Source organism: Mixophyes fleayi, chromosome 9 (genome assembly GCF_038048845.1).
Source record: "Mixophyes fleayi isolate aMixFle1 chromosome 9, aMixFle1.hap1, whole genome shotgun sequence".
Lineage (NCBI taxonomy): Eukaryota > Metazoa > Chordata > Amphibia > Anura > Limnodynastidae > Mixophyes > Mixophyes fleayi.
The window spans coordinates 112,374,970-112,394,944 of NC_134410.1; the positions used below are offsets into that span (position 1 = coordinate 112,374,970).

Below are 19,975 nucleotides of genomic sequence, written 5' to 3' on the forward strand. Positions count from 1 at the left end.
ATATATCTTTTTGTTTGATCTAGTAATAATGAAAGAGTATGGTAGAAACACAGACCCAAAACATGACTTTTAAGAGAAGCCATAAACTAAAATTGACTCAATCAAACTCAAAGGGATGCAGTTGCTGTACTGGTACTTTGCAAAATTGTAGCAGAAATCCATCTAGCCTTGATGGGTTAAACATGGACCAGGCTTACTGATGCCTAAGTGCCATTAAAATATTGTGGATAAACTCCCTTCCTCCCTTAACAGGAGCAGCACCTGAAAATCTGAATGATATAATGCCCTCATGTAGTGTCCTTATTGATGTTGAAACAAACTGAGAGGAGCCAACAACAGCAGCATTTGAACAAAAAGCAAGAATGTGATGGTGTCGCTGGTGTAGACAAACTCCACTTGTCAATTATTTAAGTTATCAGCATTGGCAGCAGAAAGTGTACAATTACCCAGTTCTCAAGAGATAATGCAGAGGAAGCCTGCATTATTACAAGAGTGAAATGCGTTGAATCATTTATTAATTAACACTCTGATTCCGCATTCTATTTCACCATTGACACTCGATTACATGTGTACCGGCACCAGCACAACGACTGTTTTCACACACCGCCAGTAGCCCGTGGACCAAAAGGAGACGTTGACTGTGAGCACAGTCCAACAGAACTTTGATTTTTCCCACTCCGGAGAAGGAGGGAAAAAAACAGCAAATGGCGCTTTGGACTTAGGAGGACACAGGGGGACTTAAACAGCCTATAGGAGCAGGAAGGAGCTTAAGACAAACCCCCCCCCCCCTTCCAATTGCAGTTATACAATAAGTTTGTGGGTTTTTAAAATTGATTTCTGTTATTAACATTTAATAGATGTTCCACTTTTGGATTAACGAGAATATTTACCTGAATCGACATTAGCTTATCTGGATTGGTTGAAAAAAGAGAGCAATTGCCCCTGCTAACATTGATTAACACCGATGCATATGTGCAAATGTAAACTTTAGTTGGATTGTTGCACTCAGAGTAAGGACAGACTTTTAAAAAAATGACAGAAAATTCAAGCAGGTACCCCTGTATTCAACAAGAAGAGGATCTCAAGAAACGTTGTAGCTGAATACAAGTGTAAGGTGTAAGTACGCCCTGACTATACGGCACTTGTCATATGCACAACACAACACAGTGCACAATGCATATGTATATATAAAATACCATCAAACGCAGATTAAAAAAAAGTATTAAATATATTAACATCTGATTATAATATAATCATTAATGAAAAAACATTTTAAAAAATGTTTTTTTTTGATCCATGAAATACATTTATCAGGATATTATTAATGTCTATTATACATAAAATGCATTTTTACAGTTGTCCTTGATTGTAGACACATGTTTTTGCATGCATACGTGATCGTCATCACTATCACACGGTTCTTACATCAGACCTGGTGCATTGATATGGCTGAAAATCACGTACCTCCGAGATCCCCAGAGCTTGAATCAGACGGATGTTGCGTGCACTCAGCCTTGGCGCACCCTTACTGTACAATGACTACATGCATATGACTCTCCCCGTTCCGCCGTTCAGATCGTAGACTATCGGCAGTGTCCTTTGAGTTCGAAAGATGAATTGGATGTACTTTCGTTCACTAACGTATAGTCCTTTTCTGAGCATACACAGTGCATTTTACCCAGAATACTGTACGTATCGGCATTACATTCCTTAATGAATCAGACCCAGAATCTTTATCTCAAGTTCAACGTTCTTTAACAAGTCCATATAGTGATGCTTTAAGCTGGTTTTTGATTGTCATTCATTTTCCTCTGCATGTACAATTAAGGTAAATGTATTTCTGTCCTATATCTAAGAAAACTGCTATTAATCTTTTAATCTGTTTTCAAGGAAACTGTTTTGTGAAAATGTTTACAGCGTTTCTACAGCGCATAAATAAATTCCATTTATTTCTGTTAAACCTTTGAAAGAATAGTATAATATATGCGTCACAGCCTATCCAATACTCTAGTGTGAAAGGTATTGATTTGGGACAATATGTTCCAGCAACAGGAGATACAGAATAGGTTTGTATTGGTAGGAACTGCCCCCCCGGTATGCTAGAAACACGCTTACATTTCTTTTGATAGCTCTACAGCCTAACTTTTGGAATTCTCTGTTTATGAAGATAATTATAATGATGACGTTGACTGGGAGACAGAGCAAGAATGGCATACATACAGTTGTATACAGTTTTATCCCCAAAAGGTTGATATCCACCCCCATTTCCTAAACAGATAGTGGATCTGCACCCCCAATACACTGCTGCTTAATTTTATGATGACGATGATACTATTACTGCTGATACATTGCCAGCCATTAGTGATGGTGACCATTAGGAATCAGGTAGCCTTAAAATTGTTCCTTGTATTAGTGGTGATGATGAATTAGAGTCAAGTAATAGGGACAGAGTTGACACATCATCATCATCTATTTATATAGCGCCACTGATTCTGTAGCGCTGTACAGAGAACTCATTCACATCAGTCCCTGCCCCATTGGAGCTTACAGTCTAAATTCCCTAACATACATACACAGAGGACAGAGAGAGACAGAGACTAGGGTCAATTTTTTGATAGCAGCCAATTAACCTACCAGTATGTTTTTGGAGTGTGGGCGGAAACCGAAGCACCCGGAGGTAACCCACGCAAACATGGGGAGAACATACAAACTCCACACAGATGAGGCCATGGTCAGGAATTGAACTCATGACCCCAGTGCTGTGAGGCAGAAGTGCTAACCACTTAGCCACCGTGCTGCCCATAGCAGGTGGAAGAGATCAACAGAGAAAATGTTGTTGTAGCTGCAATGAAAGTTCTTGAGGCACCCTATGCAATCTATCAAAGTTGAAAGCAAAAACATGGATTTGTTTCACAAAGTAAAGCAAGTACTTCTACATTAAGCAGCCTATCACATTTTGTTTCGAACATAAATTTTAAATATTTCACTGCTAAAAAATGTTTCCAAATCAAAGTGTTGCTTCTGTGATCAACTGGGTAATAGTACCAAGTAGTATTACCAGCACCATAATCCCAATAAGAATTATATCATGCTTACCATACTTAAACTATTTTTGGTGGCAGGGGATGCCAGCAGCAGCAATGACATGGGCTGGGTGCCAGTGAAGGCACTTTGAGGATCGGTAGATCCTACTACATGCACATCTAGTTTCAAGAGTTGTAATGCAGCAAAGATGGTCAATGCGTACATTCAGTTTTTGAGACACAATGGTGATCCTCTCCATTTTTGGGCATCCAAACTGGTCAGAGCTGGCCAACTGGCTATTGAAGCAGTGAGCTTTCTAGGGCAGTAGGTGCTATCATGACAGGTCATCACAGCGATCCGTTAATCGCCAGTATACAAAGGTTGTCTTTTTATTAAAGTGAACCAACATTGGTTTACAGATAAATAACAAACCCCTACACCTTAGGATGATTGGTGTTTATTTTTTACATGCAGTATTAAAAATATTGACAACATTTAATTTTAAGGGCCAACAGTGACACACCTGCGGCTCTGATCCAGAGCCGATACAAATCATACTCTTTGAGCAATTGCTTTGAAACATTAGCCAATGTACATTAATCAATTTTTGGGGCAGCACAGTGGCTCAGTGGTTAGCACTTCTGCCTCACAGCGCTAGGGTCATGAGTTTGGTTCCTGACCATGGCCATATCTGTGTGGAGTTTGTATGTTCTCGCTGTGTTTGCGTGGGTTTCCTCCGGGTGCTCCAGTTTCCTTCCACATTCTAAAAACATACTAGTAGGTTAATTGGCTGCTATTAAAATTGACCCTAGTCTCTCTCTCTCTCTCTCTCTCTCTGTATGTGTGTGTGTGTTAGGGAATTTAGACTAAGCCACAAAGGGGCAGGGACTGATGTGAATGAGTTCTCTGTACAGTGCTGCGGAATTAGTGGCGCTATATAAATAACTGATGATGTTGATGACTACACCAAAGGGAGAGCCTAGTTTGTGGCCATCTCTCAGTCTGAGTTTTTTGTGTACTGTTATTACTGTCAAGTGGCAATGCAAGCAGGACAACGTAGCAATAGAAGGTCAATCAACTTCATACAATCATCTTTGTATTCATCTTTGAATTGTAATTGATCTTTGGAATTGGCCATTGAATTTCTGGTGGTGATGATAAATCAAGTTAAGTAATCGTGATTAAAGTGATGATGACATGTTGATTTTTAAGGATAGTAACAGAGAAGATGAGATGAAATCAGTAGAGAAAAAGTTGCTGCAAGGAATGTTCTTTAAACAGCCTATGCATTAATTCAATAAAGGAAGCAGCTCACTAGAATTCTAGAGTGCATCTGAGCTATGGACACCAAGCAATGGGTTACAATTGAGGGCCACGGTCTGAGGATCCCTCCCAACATCATTCCATGACTCCCCAAGTTGCCCTGTATATCTCATCCTAGGATTGGTCCCACTCTACTGTGGGGAATAGTCTGAGACACTAAAATTAGTGTAGCTGAGTAGGGCAGCAGGCCCTTTAGCTGGGGCACAGGGCCCCATAACTAAGTTTGGGCACTAAGACTCTTTAGTGTAGTGAGGGCAGAAGACCCCATTAGGTAGACTTGAGCACAAGGCCCATTAGGTTGAGGTTGGCCATAAGGCCCCCTACAGTTAGACAGGGCACAAGGCCCTTGGCACAGAGCAGAACACAAGGCCCTTGAGCTTAGGCAGGGCGCAAGGCTCTGATTGCTAAAAGATTGTGTGGTCCTTGTTAAACGGGCACTCTGCCTTTGTTGCTAGGAAGGCGCTAGGCCCTTTGTATAGGGGGTGCTATACCCTAGCCCAGTGGTTCCCAAACTTTCTCAGTTCGAGGCACCCTTAGGGTCACCATAATTTTTTCAAGGCACCCCAAGCCAAAATAATTACTGGGTAGTCCCGTTTTTTAAGTAGTTGGGTCAAAATGACGTGAGATGTATTTAGACCCCTTCACCATCACATTGTGCCCCTTCATCATATCACTGCGCCCCTTCAACATATCACTCTGTATTCCCTTCGCCATCACACACACTGTGTCCCCCTCTTTGCCAGCTCACACACTGTGTCCCCCTCTTTGCCAGCTCACACACTGTGTCCCCCTCTTTGCCAGCTCACACACTGTGTCCCCCGCTTTGCCAGCTCACTCTGTGCCCACCTCCCCTCCTTCAGCGTCTCTCTCTGTGTCCCCCTCCCCTCCTTCAGCGTCTCTTTCTCTGTGTCCCCCACCCCTCCTTCAGCGTCTTTCTCTCTGTGTCCCCCTCCCCTCCTTCAGCTCTCTCTCTCTCTCTCCCTCATGTTCTGCTGTCTTCTTTCCTCTCTTCTGCTCACTGACACTGTCGGACGTGATGACGTCATGCCCGACAGTCAATAAGAAAGAGTGAGGAGGATCAACTGACAACGTCGCGGCACCCCAGGGAGCCGCGGCGCACACTTTGGGAACCGCTGCCCTAGCCAGTGAAGGGGACAATAGGTCCAGATAGTAGTTAGAAGGACATTAGGTCCCTGTTGATAGCAGGGCAGTAGTCCCTTATAGTGGTATAGTAGGATGTAAGACTCTAGTTAGCGTAGGAGGGCATTAGACCCAAGTAGTTAAGTTGTTGAGAGTGGCATACAAAGCCTCTTTGGTGGTCCGGAAGCGTACCTAAAGTCCTGAGCCCCAAGACAAGGAGGGCTCAACAGCTGGGGTTCAGGCGGCAGGTGGAGGCCTGCTGAGCGGCTTTGTCTCAGCAGATAACGGTGGCCCAGGACAGGTGAGCAGCAGCAGGATCGATAGACTCCCGGAGGAGAAGTAGTGACCATTGGTGAGGTGGTCACTGGCAGGTATAATAACAAAAGGTTCGTTGTTTTGTATGCCACCTGTCTCTTTTTAGTGTCCTTCCCCTGTAAGAACCAAAGGTCAGGCTCCAGAAACGGTGGACATGCTACGGTGATCAGCCATGACGTGTGGTTCACGATTGCTGCACAGAAGAGCCCGGCGTGTCTCATAGCTGTCCCGCAGGATCGGATGAGTACCTGGGGTGTCAAGAAGGAGATTGTGGTTTGTGTGATTTTTGTCTCCCCTAGCACCAGTTACAGGTGCCATGAACAGGTTGGCTTCAGAAATACCTATAGAATATAGTAAAATATATATACTTTGGGAATTTGTCAATTGTGCTGTTCTGAAAAATCATTAGTAAGGCAGTTTTATATATGTATTCATTATATGAGTATATTATATTATATTTTCACTTTACTTTTTGTATACAGTAGATACAGATAGTCATTTTAATGTACTACATCCTAGAATAAGACTGGACTTATTTGGAAATTCTCACTGTTGAACAAGATCAAATAATTTGTGTTTTCTTAATTACACTATAGAGGTGATGATGATGATAATGGTTCAGGTTAGTTTGCAATTTTTTCTCAGTTGTTATCCCCAGGACAAGGCTAGGAACAAATTGCCATTGTACAAGTTGATAGTTGGGGTCCCCTCCAGATGGAATGGCACTCTCAACATTCATTTGTGCTCATGAGAAACAAAACCCCATCGACAACTAGGTCATGATCATGGAACATTCCAAGCTTATGGTTTGGAATCTACCTTCTTTATGAAGAATGTTCTGTAGCCATCCCATGACAAAACAAACAGAGGTCCCCGGGCTCGAGCAATCTGCTCAGGTCACCTAGTCCCACAGATCTTAACCTGGGTACACACTACAGTCATTTCATGCAATGATCGTGCAGATCACACAATAAATGACTGTTTGGTAAGATTGCATTAGTGTGTGCACTCCCACGATCATGTTTTATCATACCAAAGCACATCGTATCGTTTGACTTCCTAAAAATCACGATCAACAATGGAACGATAGGCAACTGTGGAAGTGTGTACGCACTCACGACCAGCAGTGTAGGCAGATCTCTATCGAGTGTGCAAAGTAACAATCTTTTCAGCAGATGGTTATGAGAGATGAAGATCACAGATCTGAAGGTAAATCTTGTATTTGCGTACATATAAGTCTATATGCTCATCAGGACTTACAGTCATTTGTAAAGTTGTTACCGAAATAGCATCTGCAGTAATTTTCTGTAGTTTGTACCCAGCTTAACCTTTGGTTCTCATTGTCACTAAAGCTATGACCTTCATAGAAAACTGATTTCTTCTTGCACTTGTTTACATATCAAATAAATACTGCTGTACTCTAAATTTGATTTTGCAGGTTAACTGGCGGTTTTCAAAATCACTGCAATTTAACAGCTAAAATGATCAGCCATCTTTATTGCAAATATACTGCAGCATCTATTGACCTATGATGGAAAATTTAAAATAACTAATATGATTAGATCATGGCAAAATATGGGGGTTTAGATTGAGAAAGGACTTTGACTTCAGACAAGATGGTGGAGCAGAGGTAGAATAGAAAGACATGTTTAGTGGCAGACTAGGAAAAAAAGTTACGGGGAAGTAGCAGAAGCTGATGTAATGAGGAAATGGTGATAAGTGACATTGACAACAGTATCAGAGAGGGAAAGGAAAGACAGTTGGACAAATAATTTCAATGTCGGCAGAGTCTAATGTCATCAAAGACTAATTGGTACCTTAAGATTAAGGAACAGGAAGCACAGACAGAAGTTCTTGTGACTAATGGTCAGGTTCACTATATGGAGGACGTCTTCTCACATTTCGGGGCTGGGGTATGGTGTAATTGAGGGTGCGGACAGGTGCAGAAAGGGCCACAAACATGAGCTGGCGAATAGGCACCAGTTTGCTCAGGTTGTAGCCTGCACAGAGGGATAACATAAAACTATGGTTAGTACCTATAGTCCACTGTGCTGGGCACAATTAAGCACATAAAGGGGTATATGTACTAAATGGCGAGTTTGAAAAAGTGGAGATGTTGCCTGTAGCAAGCAATCAGATTCTAGCTGTCATTTTTTTAGAATGCACAAACTAAATGAAAGCTAGAATCTGATTGGTTGCTATAGGCAACATCTCCACTTTTTCAAACCCGCAGTATAGTAAATATACCCCAAAGTGTTAATAAAAAAGTACCACAGTATTAGCGTATTGTCAAGTATGCAAAATACCAATACTTATATGTGGTAGGTAATATAGCTATGTTGGACAAAAAAAGGGGACTGTAGTGGATAAGGATAAACATTTTATACACTTATATAGTGTGGCAATAAGGTTGTGACTATTCACAACAAATGAACAATGGATCCTCTACCCTCACCTTTGGTACGGTTACTGAGATCGTACTTGCCAAACTTCTGGGAGATCTCAGTGGTAGGGAAAGAAATTGCAGTGTGGGCAGCACAGTGGCTCAGTGGTTAGCACTTCTGCCTCACAGCACTGGGGTCATGAGTTCAATTCCCAACCATGGCCTTATCTGTGTGGATTTTGTAGGTTAATTGGCTGGTATCAAAAATTGACCCTAGTATCTGTCTGTCTGTATGTGTGTGTATGTTAAGGTATTTAGACTGTAAGCTCCAATGGGGCAGGGACTGATGTGAGTGAGTTCTCTGTACAGCGCTGCGGAATTAGTGGCGCTATATAAATAACTGATGATGATGATGATGACATGGCGCAGCAAATTACGTCATTTCTGCCCCATCCACGGTGTTGAATACTGCGATCGAGTCAACCATGGGGGTTGGCGGTGGCTAGCAGGTTTTGGGTGAACTACCAAAAATTCTGTGTCATTCAGATCACAACATTACAATGCCCTCTTTATTAAAATAGGGATTTTTGGTTCAGTTTGTAGCACTGTCCTGCTAATTGAACCCTGCATTTCTGGAGGTCGTTTACACCTCACTAAGCAGAAACTTTTTTTAATTTTTCACTTTTTTTAATTTCTTTTTATTGGCAATAAGCAACAGTTCCCTTAATATAGAAAACAGATAAATAACATAAATAAATGCAAAACATACGACAATGGGGTATATTTACTAAACTGCGGGTTTGAAAAGTGGAGATGTTGCCTATAGCAACCAATCAGATTCTAGTTATCATTTATTTCGTACATTCTACAAAATGACAGCTATAATCTGATTGGTTGCTATAGGCAACATCTCCACTTTTCAAACCTGCAGTTTAGTAAATAGACCCCAATATGTCAATAAACACTGGGTCGTTATATTTACAGTAGAGGAATTTTTTTTAATCAATTAATACATGCTGAAGTTGTAATTAGAAAAGAATGTTTGTAAATTCTCCCAAAAAGGAAAATAAATAAAATAATTGTGTAGTTTAAAAGTGCTACTGATGACAGTATAGAACAGACTGCAACGATGTGGCCCAGTCATGTTTCATCTGTTCCGCACTCTAGAATGTAAGCGATATAAGGCCCCAGCAAGAGTTAATTATGTCTCATGCCTGAAGATGATCATTACACAGACTCAGTTGTGAAAATGACTCAGAAATCCCCAGGCCCCCACTTTCCTGTGTAACCTGACATCAACCCAGACCTCTGGTACTACCAAACCCCTCCCAGAATCCCCCTCTCATCCAGTGCTGAGCAGCAGGCCGGGCTTCAGGTTGTACACAGCCTGCACGTGTATTAGGAGGAGGATACAGAGGAGTGATGGAAGGAGGAGAGGGAGGGAGGGACAGAGGCTTGCTCCTTTTTTTTTTATTTTTTGTAATAGGAAACACAGCCGCCAAGCTGTGCTGGAAATCATTAAAAGTCTTGCCTGCCTGCCAGCGTGCAAAGACAAGAGCGAAAGATTGAGGCAGGTTCTGTCTTCTTCCCTGGCCATCCTAAGCCTTCCTGCATGTACCACTACAACAAGGGTTATGTGTGCACTGTAGCCAAGCTTGCCAGGTAAGACATCTCAATACTGGGACTCACTGTCTGCATCTGGAGTGGGCGGTTGGGGCTCAGGGGAACTGCAAGGAAGTCCTCCTTTGCTGAAAGGGTGGATGATTTGTGGAAAGAGAGGGAGCTAGGGGGAGGCGAGCGCAGCAAAGGAATGGAATAGGATGTACAGATGCAGGCTGTGTTACTGTACCAACGGCTGGCAGACCGTGCCAGTCTCTCAGGGCACTGCATCCATTTACAGAGATTTATTGTGAATGGTTGTGCATGGTAGGTAGCGAATTGGCCTTGGCTGTCATCCCAAAACTTACTAGTAGGGAAATGTGGAACAGCGTTACCTATAGAATAGATGGAAGGTTCTAACACTATTGCAATAGAAAGTAACAATGGCAAATTTAATGCTAACGCAGAAAAATTAAATTGGAAAATATTACATTCAAAGTCCCTTTATTCATTTAAATACATTCTACACCAGGCTTTTCCCCTTGTAACCATTATTAATATGGACCGCAGATTTACCAACACCTCTGGAGTCCAAAGAGTTTATATAATATTGTTATTGGGTATTGGGAAGATTCCGTAAGGTGTCCCTACAGTTTGCAGGGTTAAAGTTTGTTTCACCTAAAGAACAATAGTACAAAATTGAATAGAAATAGATTGATGTTGGAAAAGGTAGGAGTTTGGGGAAACATTGTGGTGTTTACGGTAAACAATTAATATTGGCAAAGGAATGCAAAGCGATAATAGTAGCAATTTGGTGCTGGATGGAACCAATAAGCCCTATTCTTGCCAGTGTCCCAAGGAGGTTAAAATGCAGTTCTACAAATGCTATTCTAATGGGAATTATGTTCCTCTATCCGTCATGTGGCTGGAACTGTAAATCGTCAAAGAAAAATAAGAATTCCATTTCACAACAGGGATTGAGAGCTTTTTATAGGCTAATGTTGACATTGTTACCATACGTAACTAGTATTTTCTTGGATTGTTTATTTTACTTTGTTACCTATCCTAGTCTTATATGTACAGATCTCTGATATATCCCATAGCGGCACAGACCTTAGGCTCAGCTGTTGGTAGTAACACTGAAAGCCAAAAACTCAGATATGGCTGGAGAATAAGGGCAGGAAATATCTCGCTCACCCCTTTATCCTCTCTCTTCCCCCTCATTCTTTCCCCATCTCAGATAACTCTCTCCCGCTTCCCTCTTTCTTTTCCCCTCTGTCTCTCGTTTTTTTCCTCCCTCGCTCCCCAGTACGGAGGCGAGCAGAACATTTTCCATGCTCTGTAAAGCTTTTGATTCACGAATAGGGATGTAACAGCTTCACACAGATCCCTGCCCAGTCTCTGCTTCCCGGCTGATGTTATAAAGGAGACTTTGTGTAAGGGATGTGATGCAGTGGTGAAACCACTAAATGGAATTTTAGGGGGGGGGGGGAATAGCTGGGGGCAAAATGACTACTGTGATTTTTATGGAGGGGCAGCATTTTAAAATAGGACACTGAGACAAATGCATAATTTATCACATTTTTACGACGGTGAATACAGATGCTCCGTTGCAGCAGACCAGTCAAAACTACTCTCGAGTATAATTTGGTTTGTTCTTCCCTCATTCTTAAATTCCTCATGTATGCAATTCTTCAATGTCATTTTTGTTGTGTCGGAGTTTTAAAGACAAAGTACACATAGTATATGTATTACAATACAAGTGTATTATAACTGCCAAACGTTTTCCTTATTCACACAATCGCTCTGTTGCATGTTTTTAAAGCATTTTCAATATGATTTTCATGTATTTTTACCAATACAATATATTGTACTTGTAGCGCATGTTAACACATGACATATAGGGGTAGATTCAATTTAACACAATGTAACACCGTCACGTCCGGCTGTGGACATTGACGCTCATTACGGTAACAAATATCCATTAATTTTTCTGCACACCTCTCTGGGGTGCGAGGAAAAATGAGCGAGGATTTCTTGCTGGACATCGTCTGGATGTGTCTCCACAGATCTCGTTGAATTGTGCATGTTGCTTTAAAAAAATGTAAATGCGGCGTTTAACATTTAGGACGCAATCATCATCATTATCAACATTTATTTATATAGCGCCAAAATATTCCGTAGCACTTTTACAATTGGGGACAAACATAGTAAACTAATAAACAAACTGGGTAAAACAGACAAAGAGGTGAGAAGGCCCTGCTCGCAAGCGTACAATCTATTGGACAATGGGAGTTTGACACATGAGGTTAAGTCTACATTTGTAGTCGGCCCAGCCAGACTGCAAAGGTAAGAGTGACTCATAAGCTAAATAATCCTGTCACACAACAATGTTGGTCAAGGGGTAGTTGTATAACAGGTGGCAATGGTAATGTAGTGAGGTTAAGAGGCTGGTTGAGGAATATTATAAGCTTGTCTGAAGAGGTGGGTTTTCCTGTAAACCAAAACCAAACCGTGTAAACACCCAATTTTAATGCATTATTTTGCGGCTGAAAAGCGAATTAACAGCAGATAGGGGTGAACAAGCTCTCAGGGTTTCCCCATATCCAGTGATTCAGATGTTGTTTTCTCCACTACATAATAATTCTTACTGTGGATGAACAACATTTCCCATGGTGCTCAGCCTGCCATTCAGTGTTGTCAAGGAATAGCTGTAGAGTCGAAGAATGCCTATTGCCCATCTAAATTATGTAGTGTAATAGGCAGCAAGACAGCAAATGTTGTTTTGTTCTTGCATTTTAGTTTTTTTCAATTACAACAGGAAATATTATTGTTATGGCCACACAAAAAGAAATGAAAAGGGCACTTCCTGTTTATCGATTCCTGGAAAATGTCATTTTCAGTGGTAGAGTCCTCTATCATGTGTAGCAGATGGTACTATGCCCAATAGTAGGGTTACCACCTTTTAAATATCTGAAAACAGCACAGGACACCCAAGTTTAGTGAACAGTTTGAAGCATAATATATTTAGGGGCAGATTCAGTTCCCTGTGCTGTTCTTTAGAACAACGCGAGGCGCTCATTATTACCATAGTAATGGTCCTTTTAACGCAGATTTAACACAACATTGAAATTACCGCAATTGCAGTAATAGTCCACGGCCCGCATTGTTCTTTAGAACAACGCAGGGAATTGAATCTGCCCCTTACAATGTAACACTATTCGGCTTGTGTTCAGAGTGTTTTTTCTGCCTTCTTTCCATGTTAATCACTGTCCCTTCATTTGTACTCATCTGCACATTCGTAGGCACTTACTTCACTTATCGTGGTATGTATACTGAACTTATAATTAGAGATGCACAAAATTTTCAGAACTTTTCCGCAAATCATTCGCCTCGTTACGCATTTCTCCACCAAGTAATGTAAGTTTTGCTGGCGTAATTTTTCCTTAGTCCTACACGATCAACACCGCACGGCAGAATGATTAGACTGTCAGCTCTATTTTTCTGCATCGTGCAAATCTTCAAATACAATATGGAATGGCTTTTCGCACGACGGCGAAATAAAAGCACAACTCGAAGATCGCGTCGCTGGAACTTCACAGTACTGCCAAACAGCCTGATCCTTTGCAAAATGCGACGTGTGCAAAATTTCCCAGCATAGTTATTTTCTATGTAATATCTTTTTCATTGAACAAATAAAGTAATACGGAGAAATACAAAGGAATTATGCATACCCAACAGTCTGATGCGTCGTGACACTATTGTTAAACATTAAACATTAGGAATATATAAATGCAGTGTTTTAACAGTCTTGGCACACAGAGGGAGGCATGCAGAAATGAACAAAGATGTCTCACTAGATATAGGTTGTGTATTAAGTAAATGGGATAGACAGAACCAAGAAAGGAGTTCTAGGGTAGAGGTGTGTGCGTGTGTGGGGAAGTAGGGGTGGGGGTGAAGGGTAGAGTTCCACGGCACGTGGAATGCTTTTATTCAGGAAATAATGAGTTATAAAGCCCAGTGTCTAAGAAGGGATAGTTGCAATCTAATTCCATATATGAAATAAAAAGGAAATCTACTGTGCATATGGTAATGCTGACAACCAGGGACCAAAAAAATGCATGTCTCCGCTGTCTGTGAGCCACAGACAGAGGTTAATTAAGGACTGCATCATCGGTTTTAAAGAATCCTGACACCTGAATAGTATTATGAAAACCAGAGAGAAGATCCAAAATTATGACTATCAGTCATTCTACGCATGTAGAATATAATTTGGAGAATGTGGATATATACATATAGATGTCACCCCCTTAATCAAGCCTGTTGTTTTTGTGCTAGACTTGCTCTTGGTTTGGCTTCCTACAGAACGCACAGCTTTTAACTGCGACTGTGAGCTTTGAATTTTAGTTAACAGCTTAGCAGTTATATAATACACACTATGGTGGTCAAACCAAAAAACGAATTTCAATATTTTCGACTAAAAGTTTTCAACCGAGAGTTTGAGGTCTACCAATGGGGTCGGTTAGATCGAATTTCGAACCGGCTTGAATAGTTGAAGCCTCTCGACTGGTCTTATCCAGAGGCGGTATATGGAAAACCAATGGTGATATTTACGTAAAAAAAAATTATATTTTAGGCATGGTGACCTAAATTATGGAAAAACATTCTGGATAATGTATTACATAGTAAAAAAAAACAAAAAACAACAACATTGCAAGATTAGCCTATACTTACCAGGAGCTTATTTTGCAAAAAGACATATCAACCCTTTAATAGTTAAAGAGAGAAATACATCTGTTTACAACAGAAATTGAAACCAGGCCAGTGTGTCTGTGAGTGTATGTTTATGAGGTACTCTCAGCTGCCTGAGGTATCAGGAACATCACTAAAATTGACTGCTGCAAACATCACACACAGAGAAACAAAGTATTATTTTTCACTGGCCTCTCCCAGCTCAGATTGCCATAAATACAAGAAAATTACATTTTCTGGAGTCTTCTGAAATGTGATTCATCAGAAATCATTGACGGATTTATGTCCCTGCAACATTTTACCTCATGTTTTGACAAAACCTCTCAAATTATTCATTGTAGAATACAAGTCGCCTTACACAAAAGAGCTTGTAATAATATTCACAATTTATATCTTAATGTTGCCATATCTTTATAGAATACTTGCTTTCATCCCGGAAGGGTATCCCACCCGATATTCTTGTGAAGTGGGCTGGACCATGATGGCAGGATTTGCTGCCAATAGAGTTATCATGGCCGCACCCCTCTGTGCGATGATGCCATTGCGCAATGGGGGGATCATGATGAGACAGATTGCGTCATGGTCACCCCCCCTTGTCCCTTGGCCCTCAACTCTGGGATCTCCCAAAGGAGAGGTCTAATAAGTAGGCAAGCTTGCTTTACAGAACTAGAGCTGCTTAGCCTTCTAATTACATTTGCTATGGAACTGAGTGGGAGCTCATGAGCCATTTCATGAACAATGAGGTTAAAAGAGGCTTTGCAGGTCTTCAATGGAATTACCTAGGAAGTCTACTGTGTATAAGAAAAAAAATATCACCTCATAATCAGATATACTTTGCAGTGAATGTTTGAGACAAAATCAGCTCACACCATCACCAGATGTTACCAAAATAATCCAGAACTTTCCAAATAATGGCCATAACACACCACTTTCCCAACGGGACACGTCCCTTTTCAGGGACCGTACACACTTAATGACTTTTACTAGTAGCCATAGGAGTGCGCACAGGCTGTGTCGGGGGTGTGCCCAGGCACACGCTAACGGACAACTAGATTAAGGTGTGGGTATAGGCAGTCAATTTAATATATATATTAAGATGGCCGAAACAGAGCTGTTGAGTATGCCCAGCTGCAGCAGCTTTTCCCATGATCATTTGTGGAACTAAAGAGGTCTGGACTCAGTGAGTCACACATATGAAAATAAAACCTATTACCTACATATGTTGCATCATAACGTGTTTATATATGAAAACAGGGGCACTACAGTGTGGCATGATATGTACTGGGGGTACTAATGTGGCATAATATGAACTGGGGGAACTACTGTATGGCATTATATGTACTGTGGGTACTAATATGTGGCATAATATGAACTGGGGGCACTACTATGTAAGATAATGTGAACTGGGGGTACTAATGTGTGGCATAATATAAACTGTAACACTCCTTTGTGGTCATGAGTTCAATTCCCAACCATGGCCTTATCTGTGTGGAGTTTGTATGTTCTCCCCATGTTTGCGTGGGTTTCCTCCGGGTGCTCCGGTTTCCTCCCACATTCCAAAACCATACTGGTAGGTTAATTGGCTGCCATCAAATTGACCCTAATCTCTCTCTCTGTCTGTGTGTGTCTGTGTCTTAGGAAATTTAGACTGTAAGCCCCAATGGGGCAGGGACTGATGTGAGTGAGTTCTCTGTACAGCGCTGCGGAATTAGTGGCGCTATATAAATAAATGGGGATGATGATGATGGTATGAATTAAAGTTGACACATCTCTTTGGCACAATATGAACCGGGGCAGTTCTATTTGCCATAATGAAATGTGCTGCGTGCAGCATCAGCGGAGAATAGCTGTGTGTTAGCGGGACACAGCAGGGACCTTAATAAGCTCCCTGCTAACTGTCCGCCAGTACAATCTTGAATTTGAAGCCCCAGAATGCTTTGCACATGAGCCAGCATTGTAGGGATCCAAAATTCAAATCTGCCCAGAGTGGAAGGGAATTATATTGTTCCCTACTTCCATGAGAATGAAGTTTCAGTAAAGCGCAGTGGAAGCATGAGACCTGAGTCTGTTCAGGTCTTATGTAAGTCAGGTGAGGGAGTTGGAGTAGGGGGGGATTGATGGGCGATATTATGATATGGGGGAGGTTGGGTGGGACGTGATATGGGGAGATTAGGGGGCAGTGATGAGAGGGGGATAGATTACATGAAAATACTGCTTGATATGCCCCCTAGGTGGTACCTGACACCACCCCTAGGTGGTGCTAGGCACACATGGGTGGTACCAGACACCACCCCTAGGTGGGGCTAGACACGTCCCTCCAGCATGAAGTATCCCTGTCTACACTTACGGGGTGCATGCCTATGTTAGTGGCACTTTCACATAAAACTACTTGTATGTTAGCTTCAGATGTCCTTTAATTGGCTGACTAGAAGATCAGCATTTTATTGTATTGCATAGTGGGGATTTATCTATTTTTAGACCTGGGGTTGAAGAGCAATGAGATGTTTTAATGAGTCAGAGACAAGGCTTAACATTACTGCTTGTCCTTTATGCACAGATTAAAGTGGGTTTTAACTTTAAACCCATATCAAACCCCATTATGTGACTGTTAAAATAATAATAATAATCAAGGAACATACAATGCTCAAAATAAAATAAAACAGGTCAAATTTATTTGGAGAACTATAATACAGCGTATGGGTGGTTTGATGGGCATATATATTTTGTACAGGTAAACCAGGGGGGATTCCAATAGCAATCCTAGCATTCCTCTACTGTTATCCTGTCTTATATCCACTTCTTATTAATACATCCAAGCCTAGTGCCAAGCTAAACCTCATTGATAAAACCCACCGCCTACTAAGACACGATCTCTCACAACGTTGATATCCTTAATATGTTTTAGTGAAGCTGATACAAAAGATTCCAAAACAAATCCTTTAGAATTCTGTGTCTGGGGCATCTGTTTATACATTTGAAAGAGATAAATGGGTATTATTACATCAGTTCTACAATCTCAGACTTTGCGGACTAGACATCCATGAGGATGTCTCTTGGAGTAGACAGTGCAGTTCAGTATATAATGAAGAATGGAAAACATGCATGGTGACAGAAATGTTTTGTCTGTGGAAGGTAAAAGTAAGTTCAGACTGTTGATGACCCATGCTTTGTCCGATAAATGGACTGTGGATGACCGTAGGACTGACAGCTTAGCTGGGAATGGAGACTGGCGATGTGTATGAACAATGGTGTAGCAGTATTAGCAACAACATACATCCCAATGTTCCACTGCGCAAAATTAGCCACACTCTGATTAGTGGCAAAGTACGCCCCATTTGACTAACCCATGTCTGTATTTTTGGAGCTTCACCCCAAGGAGCATATTTACTAAACTGCGGGTTAGAATAAATGGTTGCCTAGAGCAACCAATCAGATTCTAGTTATCATTTATTTTGTACATTCTACAAAATGACAGTTAGAATCTGATTGGTTACTATAGGCAACATCTCCACTTTTTCAAACCTGCAGTTTAGCAAATACACCCCCAAATGTCTCACAAGCAACTGACCACCTGCAATCCCAATAAGCATATTTGATTTATCCTCCTTGCGAGTTTAGAAGAATTTCTAAACCAGGATTACTGTGCAGGGACGCCTCCAAACAGAGCTCCGGCAGGAATTATGACGCCTAATTATTAACAAGCAGCAATAACAATGATTTTTATTTAACGCCATTTAGCACAGCAATACAAAAAATCTGTTATCACAATTTATCAATAAAATATCGTCACAGCAGCCGAGCGATACTTACCACTTTGCCAGGCCAGTTTCTGCCAGTATTTGTGCAAGCACAGTGAACTGAAAGCCCTGACTTGTGCTTTCACTACCACTAATATAAAATAATGATAATAAAATAAATTGTTAAAAAAAAAAAAAAAAAGATTAAAATATAAAACATTTTTAAAATGTTGTCTATTGATAAAATGCTTTATTTTTTTTTTCTATCGCCATCCTGTATTGAAATGCTGTTCCCATGCATGGGGAAGCTACCACTAGTGATCTCCTGCAAAACTTCTTGGCAGTGGGGCCATTGCCATCAGAGCCGTTGCCGGTGGTACCTTTGTGATGTATAGGTCCCAGCTCTATATCCAACCAATACACCTTTTTTTTTTTTTTTGCTATTTGCCCTTTGATAAAGCATGGGGAAGAAAAGCATTGTAATACAGGACAAACAAGGGGGGACAGCTATGAGGGGCGGAGTCAGAAGACATAGGGTTAAAGACAGGGTTAAATCTATAACTGGAGACAGGCAAGAGTCATTGGGGAACAGAGGAGTCTATGGTAAGGCAGGCGATGTGGGCAAAACAGTGGATGAGGTAGGTGTGATGTGTATATATTATGGGCAGCACTGTGGCTAAGTGGTTAGCACTTCTGCCTTACAGCACTGGGGTCATGAGTTCAATTCCCGACCATGGCCTTATCTGTGTGGAGTTTGTATGTTCTCCCCGTGTTTGCGTGGGTTTCCTCCGGGTGCTCCGGTTTCCTCCCACACTCCAAAAACATACTGGTAGGTTAATTGGCTGCTAACAAAATTGAACCTAGTCTTTGTGTCTGTCTGTGTGTGTTAGGGAATTTAGACTGTAAGCCCCAATGGGGCAGGGACTGATGTGAATGAGTTCTCTGTACAGCGCTACGGAATTAGTGGTGCTATATAAATAAATGGTAATTATAATAATATATGTGTGGTGTTATCAGTGACGAGGATAAATCACCTGTTCCCCAACCTTTCTAAACTACACAAACACAAGAATCACCATACAGGTTTGCATCTGTACTTAATGCACATCACTACAGAATATGCTTGCCATAGCAGTATTTGTAGATCCTTATGCCAAAAGGGAGCTTTAAAATGTATAATACTTACAACTCATAGTCTAATCCAGGTTCAGTCCTCAAGTCCTACCAACAGTTCATGTTTTTGGGATTTCTGTGGTCTTATCCAAACAATAACTTTTGAATGAAACCGGAATCGCACTCTCATCCACAGCGCTGTGCATAGAATATTAGTCCCTGTCACATTGGAGCTTATATTATAAATTCCCTACCACACACTAGGGTTAATATTTGTCAACAGCCAATTAACCTACTAGTAGGTTTTTGGAGTGCAGAAGGAAACCCACACAAACACACTGAGAACATACAAACTCCACACAGATTAGGCCCTGTTCAGGAATCAAACTCATGACCCCAGTGCTGTGAGGCAGAAGTGCTAACCACTGAGCCACAATCTCATCCTTTACATCAAGATTTTGACATTCCCATCAGTCAGCTCCTCCCATGACATTTTCTTGTTCTATTGGGGTGAATCCAGATTTAGAATATCTATCACCCCAGCTTAATAAATAGACCCCATAATCTTTAGACTAGTCACCCAGTACCC

The 19,975-nt window shown here is 41.3% G+C and overlaps 1 protein-coding gene across 1 annotated transcript in view; it reads left to right on the forward strand.

The window, feature by feature from the left end:
• Positions 1 to 9,677: 9,677 nt before the first annotated feature.
• DUSP9 (dual specificity phosphatase 9) overlaps positions 9,678 to 19,975 on the forward strand; it is a 42,857-nt gene continuing 32,559 nt past the window's right edge. Inside the window, exon 1 of the mRNA XM_075184960.1 lies at positions 9,678 to 9,847. The gene's annotated coding sequence lies outside the window, so the exon portion shown is untranslated. The remainder of the gene's footprint in view (positions 9,848 to 19,975) is intronic.